Here is a 7,472-nt window from a genome sequence, read left to right as displayed (position 1 = left end):
TGCTATTGTTGCTGGTGATTTTGCTCTCAATGTTGTGTGTTGTGAACTAATAGGTGTTTGCTGAGTATTTATGGCTTGAGCATTATATTAACCAAAGACTGGGGGCTTACACTTGGGAGTTTTTGTTACATTTTATGTTTTTCCTTTCTAATATGTATTCTTCCATACCAGTCCCAGACATCTAGTTAAAAACAGTAACCTGGTTGCACATCCAAATCAGAAATACCTAAAGTACTTAAAGCCTGAATATCTTGTCATCAATCAATTTAGATGATGACTTATGCTTTAAATAGTGTCAAATAATCCTTTTATGGCTGAAACCAAATTCTTTACTGTTTGACTGATGTTATTTCATTTTTTATACATCTTAATAATCTAAGATGCTTTCTCCTTCATTCGTTGGAGTTCATTCATTTATTCATTCATTGAAAATTATTTACTGAATGCCAAGCACATTGCCAAATGCTAAGGATATAACGGACTTCTGCCTTTGTCAAGCTTAGAGTCTAGGTGCAACCTAGAAAAAAGTAAATAAACAATAACAATACAATATCGTAAGTGTTCATATAAAGAAAATATAGGGATGCTATGTGAGCACAAGGGTGGGAAGTTTACCAAGGTTTAGGGAATTAATAAAAAATTTCCTTCAAGAAGTAATGTTTACACTGACATTTGAAAACTAATTTATGGTTAGTCAGATGAAGAACTAGGAGAAAACCATTCCAGGTAGAGGTAAGTGCAACACCTGGAAAAGGCATAGAACAAGGAGAATGTATAAACTCAGGTTTTTACATTATAGCAATAAAAACTAAGCAGTATTGTAGACTACCTGATAAGCCAAGTTAAGGAAGTTTGAAGAACTTTACCAAAGAAAAATGAGAAACAAATCCTGTGAGCTAAAATGTAGGTATAATCAATTTTCATTTTAGCTACTTTCTCTGGGATAGAGAGAATGAGTTAGAGAAGATGAAACTGAATGCTCAGAGATGAGCCAGGAGGTCACTGCAGCCATTCAGATGATAGATCAGAGTGGGCTAAACTAACAAGTGGACGTGGGACAGAAGGAAAATGGGAAAATACAAGGCACAGTCAAGAGTCAAAATGATTCTCCCATTACTTATCAAACATGAGGAAAGAAGAGAGCAATAGGACTATCAAGGATTCTGGAGCCCAGGGTAATGCCCAGGTTTCTGTCTTGGGTGACTATTTAAATTATGGTAGTGATTACCTGCCAACAAAAGAAATGTGGGATCGGATTTTGGGGGAAGATGATGAAATAGGCTTTGGATATTTTGAAATTGAGGTGCCTGTAGGAAATGCAAATGAGTGTACATACACTGATCTACAGAGTTGGTTTGAAAGAAACATTTAAGAGATGTTAGCACCTGGATGTAATTGAAATCACGAGAGTGTTTGAGTTCATCAAAGAAGAGATAACACTAAGAAGAGAATGTAGACCAGAGCCAATTGAAGGGGGAAAAAAGGGGAGATGCTCAAAGAAGACATATGAGAGACAGAAAGGCAACCAGAAATGTTTGAGATCACGGAATTGAAGATTCTCATGGTTTCAGAAAGATGGAAGTGGCTATCTGTGCCAAATGCTGTTGAGATATCAAATTAGTTAAGAACTGAGATATGTCCATTTCATTTAAACCCAAGGAGGACCTTGGTTTCAGTTGATGAAAATCAAATAGGAGTGAATGGAGGTGAGGTGGCAGAGAAGAGAGTAATGGAATGCTCCTGGGAAATTCTGTTGTGAAAAAGAAAGACAAGGCAATTGCTGGTTTTCAGTAGTGTTCTTGCTCAGGGACCATATCCATTTCTAACCACTTTCATTCTTTCCATTGAACATCCTTTACATTTTCTGTAGCTAATTAAGTCACCATTTCTTTAAAAAAAAAAAAACCCACAAATCCAGCCACTCTAGGAATGATGGTGAAAGTTTCCTCACAAGGCCCCCCAGGCACCATTTCATATGTGTTCAATGATGTTTTCAGTAATACAAATGTGACTTTTAAATCTCATATATAATTGCAATATTTTAACAAAATAGGCTAACTCTGAGCCACTCTGATTTAAATAAGTTGGGAGCACCTAGAGCCCCAAACCAACATCCCCTATATGGCTCTCACAGGTGGCCCCTCCTAGGCATTTGTAAAGCACCTAGGAATCTAGGGAACTCTTAAAAATCACCATGCTATTCATACATAGATAACTTGGACTGAAAGAGAGTGTCAGACTCCTGAAATCTCCCCCAGAGTGGTCTCCCAGACAAGGACTGAAAAATTCCACTTAATGTCAGCACATGTCCAGGGAGGGAGCAAAATAACATAGTTTTAAGATTAAAAAGAACTTAATGAGGGTCTGATTCAGCCAAACACCACTTAAATGGCACCCTTATCTCCAAAATGTCATGTAATACAGGTAAGCAGATTGCTTTGTTCTATCCTGACCATTATCCTATAGAATCTTTGAAGACAAAGCTGAAAAGAGAAGGCTAAGGAGAATGGTGAAGGTGTGGAGCTACCAGAATATCTAAGAACAGATCAGTGCATTGCTTGACAGCTTCCCAGGGATGCCATAGCATGCCAGTGGATGAAATATGAATGCAACCTCTGCTTTGGCAAAGTATAAGCTATGTCTTATAGAGAAGACAACACCATAAGCAGTAGATAATAACAGATATTTGTGCAGCATGGAATACATGAAAGAGCTGCTTAAAATGATTGGAGCTGAATATTTAGCTTCTGGCTATATGTAACTGTTGGCTGTATCAGAGCAAATCAATCTAAATGATTGAATACAGGCATGAATAATAAGAAAGACAGAAAATCCACCTTCCATGGGAATAAAAGTATACATGATGTCCTTAAATAGTTTATAATCTTCATGGCAAGCTGCAAAAACCTGGAGAGAAAAAGAGGAGAAAATGTACCACATTACCCCTGAGCAACTTTTCAACAAAAGTATTATTATCCTCATCACACAGATGAAGAAGGAGCTCTCGTGGCATAGTGAGTAAGGTATTTGTCTGCTAACTGGAAAGCTGGCAGTTCAAACCCACCAGCTACACAGTGGGAGGAAGATGAAGCAATCTACTTCCATAAAGATTTACAGCCTTGAAAATTCTATGGGAATTGCTATGGGTTGGAGTTGACTTGATGGCACTGTTTTTTTTTTTTTTAAAGTTGAAGAAACTGAGGTTCAGAGTAACTGAGTGACATGTCCCAAGTCAAAGAAATAATAAGAGGAGAAGCTAGGATTTTTCCCATATATTTATTGCTGCAGTAAGTTTGGAAACCAACATTCTTCAAGAATGCAATTAAATACTTAACCATGAATGAAACACAGGGCCACCCTACATTATGCTTAATTTTCAAAGGACAAGTCATGGAAATACAGCTAGACCTTAGTTAAGAACTATCTCCTTATCAGATATTTCACATTTATGAGAACTTTGGAAAAATTCTCAAGTGGTACAGCCGATGGTCTAGGCCCTATGTAGGGCCAGCCAGGCCTGGGATGTTCACCACAGGTGACCCTGAACCATATACTAGAGGTCCCAACAACAACCAGGCTACATGAGGGATGGCAGCCAACAGGCCATGGGACTCCTCCTATTCATCCACGATGTCACAGTCCATGGGGCCTGTGGGGCGACAGTGGGATAATGAAAGGTCACAGGCAAGCAGAGGAAGGCTGGCCTGGGGCCTGAAAGTGCTAGAGTGGTAAGCAGGAGAAAGATTGAAGTGGGGGAGAGGGAATAAAGCCATGTCGGGCAGTGGGGCTGCAGGGCTGGGACATATGGAGAAAAAATATGGTCCCTGCTCATGGCTGGTGGCAGGAGGTGGGTAGTGAGTGGCTCATGATGGATAGCTCCTGGTGAGCGGCAGTGGACAGCAGGTGGCAGGCAACACCTAACCATTACCACCCCCTCAACCCTCGCATGATCTGTGGTAGCAAGTAAGATAGGGTAAAGAAGGTGGGTGGACACCACATATCCTGAGATGCACCAGGATCCCCCACAAGAAGTCAACAGGGGGGTGTTGTTGTTGTTGTTATGTGCCGTGGAGTCGGCCCCGACTCATAGCGACCCCTCCTTGGGTTTCTGAGGCAGTATCACTATGGAAGTAGGATTGCCCAACCTTCCTTCCGAGGAGTGGCTGGTGGGTTTGAACCGCCAGCCTTCTGGTTAGCAGTCAAGTGCTTTAGCCACTATGCTACCAGAGCTCCTACGTAGCAAGGGACAATGACACTGAATGTGGGCCATGGCCTTAACTCTTACATAACACCAATTTAGCACAAAGACCTGATGTTTGGAACCTAATCATGCGAATACATCCTAGTAGTGGAGTAGTTTATTGAAACCTGGGGATGTTTAGGAATTACGTTTTTATAATGAAATCTCAGCTATTGAGCAGGAAGACCAGGATAATGGTCTTACAAGCAGAACAGCCTCAACACATTCAACTCCAAGGTAAAATTCCACTCATGCTGCTGTCTTTCCACCATTAGGCATTTTTTCGGTCCTGACTTTTCAGCTTTTGTCCCATTAAAGAATGCAAAATCTCTTGGAAAATTCAGTTAATTAATCCTTTGTTCTGGCTTCAGTTATCTACAATCTTTTATTGGGTGTTGTGTATTACCAGAATTATCCAAGGCCAAGAACTAGGCCTTCATTTCTCATAGTGAAAGAGATAGGGAATGTGGAAGACAACATTGCTGCCATTAATTTTTAAAGAACAAAAACTCACATGTGAGAAATTCATTAAAACATCTTGCCCTGTTACCATGGCAAATTTGAGACAGGTCCCTCCTTCCCTACATATTTCCTCTTAAAGTGCTCATTTATAGCATTTTCTCTGAAAGAGCACTCTCATTGACTATTTTAACGGGATTTTATTAGGATAAAAATGTTAGAAGTTGGTTCCATGTGCACCCAATGCCCTAAGAATGCTTCTGGTCTCTAATTACCTCACAAAGATAGATTTATGTTTTGTCATTGCCTTCACAGCCCTAATTGCTGTCCAAGGTTCTGATATACTTTGCTTGGACAGTCAGGAAATTAAAACACTCCAGGAATTTCTGCCCTACCTGCTACTCAGCTGAGATTAACTTCTATAGTATAAGTTTTTTCTCTTACAATGTTATCATATTTAGTAGGTTTTTTTTTTTTTTTTTTGAGTTGGGACTGGTGTATTCTATCCTCCTTAAAAGTCTTTTCTGTACATAAAACATTCTTCTCTGAGTGATTTGGCAATGTTTGGGGACATTTTTGGTCACCACAACTGGAAGGATGTGTACTATTGACATCTAATTGATAGAGGCCAAGGATGCTGATAAAAATATCTTACAATGCACAAAACAGCTCTATACAACAAAGAATGATCCTGTCCAAAATGTCAATAGTTCCAAGGTTGAGAAAACTTGCTTTAAATAAATCTCCAGAGTCCAGGGATTACTGCTGTTTCATTGCTGCTGTGGTAGGTCAGCTGGGTTCTGCTGGAAGACAGGAAATCTTCTTTGAAAATAAGCATTGTGGTTAAGGCTCTACTATTGAGTCAGAAAGTCCTGGATTTTACTGTCATATTTACCATGTATTAGCTCTGTGATTTTAGATAAATTACAAAACTTCTCTATGATGCAGATTTCTCTTCTGTAAAATTAACTATAGTGCAACCTCATTGTGTTGCTGTGAAGAATCAGCATGTGTACACAAAATGCTTCACATAGACCATAGCAAATGTGAGCATACGTTTGTTATGATGATACTTATTCTCCAGCAGCAATAATTTTATCAACTCTCAGTTAAATACATTCAGATCAGATAAGCCTAAGTCCAGGTACAGGCCAGAGCCAGGCCCATAAACCAAAAGATATCCTTTCAGCTTGTTTGCAAATATTCACTATTTCTTGTCCCACTGCCACTACCATGAGGTCTTTCAGTTATAGAAAAACATAAGGGATGAGAGTATCATGCTCTAAATGGCTTTTGTTGCTGTTAAATGCCATCGAGTCAGCTCTGACTCATAGCGACCCCATGTACAGCAGAAAGAAACACTTCCCCATCCTGCATCAGCCTCACAATCCTTGCTACACCTGAGACTATCATTGCAGCCACTGTGTCAGTCCATCTCATTGAGGGCCTTCCCCTTCTTTGCTGATGCTCCACCTTATCAAGCATGATATCCTTCTCCATGGAATGGTCCTTTCTGACAACATGACCAAAGTAGATGAGGGAAAGTCTGGCCATTCTCACTTCCAAGGAGCATTCTGGCTGCACCTCTTCCAGGATAGATTTGTTCATTCTTTTGGCAGTCCATGGTACTTTCAGTATTCTTTGCCAACACCTCAATTCAAAAGTATCAACTCTTCTTTGGTCTTCAACATGGCTAGTCACTAATATTCATTCATTTATTCATTACACTGGGCTAGACTGATGGCAGAGGAAAAGTAAAGAGGAGAGAATATGATGTTATGGTAAAACAAAGATAATGAGAGTGAATTTCTGATAAAGGTTTCAAGCAACTGTCTTGGAATAGCGGAGCTAAGACATGGACACAGAGACACTAGATCCAAGGCAGAAAATGAGAAGGTGTCAGAGAGGTGAAGTCAAAGTTCAGAAAGCTCCATGGCATCTACAGTGAGGAGAGGCCACCAATGGGTAGAGAAATCTTTGAGGAAGTGGTGATATTTGGGTTGAATCTGAAAGGAGAGGAGGAATTGTGGTAATTGAGGACATGGAGTAGTCTATCCAATTAGTGAGAATGGCCTGAAAAATTAATTACACAGAGGCAGGAAAACATGGGGTATATGAGGGATGTTATTTAGTCTAATATGGCAAGCACGTCAATTATGTGTGATGAGATAAGGCTTTAAATGAGCACTGGATTGTCACACAGTCACTGCTTTTATAGAATTCCCAGGCTTCCCCAGTCAGACAGTGACCCAGCAAGGAGATATGTACTGGCATAAGGGTAGTCATAGCCTACTATGAGAGAAGAGAGAAGGAAGGGTCCACTTCACCTGGTGGAGAAGTAAAACTTTACATTGGAGGTAACCATTCAAATTGAGACCTGAAGTTTGGCTTACAGTTTTCCATAAAAAGAAAAAAAATCTGATGTGTGTAATGAAAACGTGTTTTAAGCAGAAGGCAAAGAAAAAGTAATGATGTAAGAATGCAAAGAGAGTCATCTGATATAACTTGTCAAAGGCAACAGAAGATGAAATAGAAAGACATGCCAGAGTATGATCACAGAAGATTCTACATGTCACATTAAGAAGTGGGATTAGAGTTCCGGCAAGATGGCGGACTAGGCAGAAGGATTGCACAGACCCTCTTCAACAAAGAAAAGGGAAACCAATTAACACAGATACAGAAGATAATCGTGGACCCCTAAGCCTTGAAGGGAAGGATACAGAATTGGACTAAACCCCAATTAGCAGAAAAATTTGCATGAAAATACCAAAAA

Source organism: Orycteropus afer, unplaced genomic scaffold (genome assembly GCF_000298275.1).
Source record: "Orycteropus afer afer isolate SDZICR_OR568_19922 unplaced genomic scaffold, OryAfe1.0 scaffold00024, whole genome shotgun sequence".
Taxonomy (NCBI): Eukaryota; Metazoa; Chordata; class Mammalia; order Tubulidentata; family Orycteropodidae; genus Orycteropus; species Orycteropus afer.
This window is presented reverse-complemented; position numbering follows the sequence as displayed.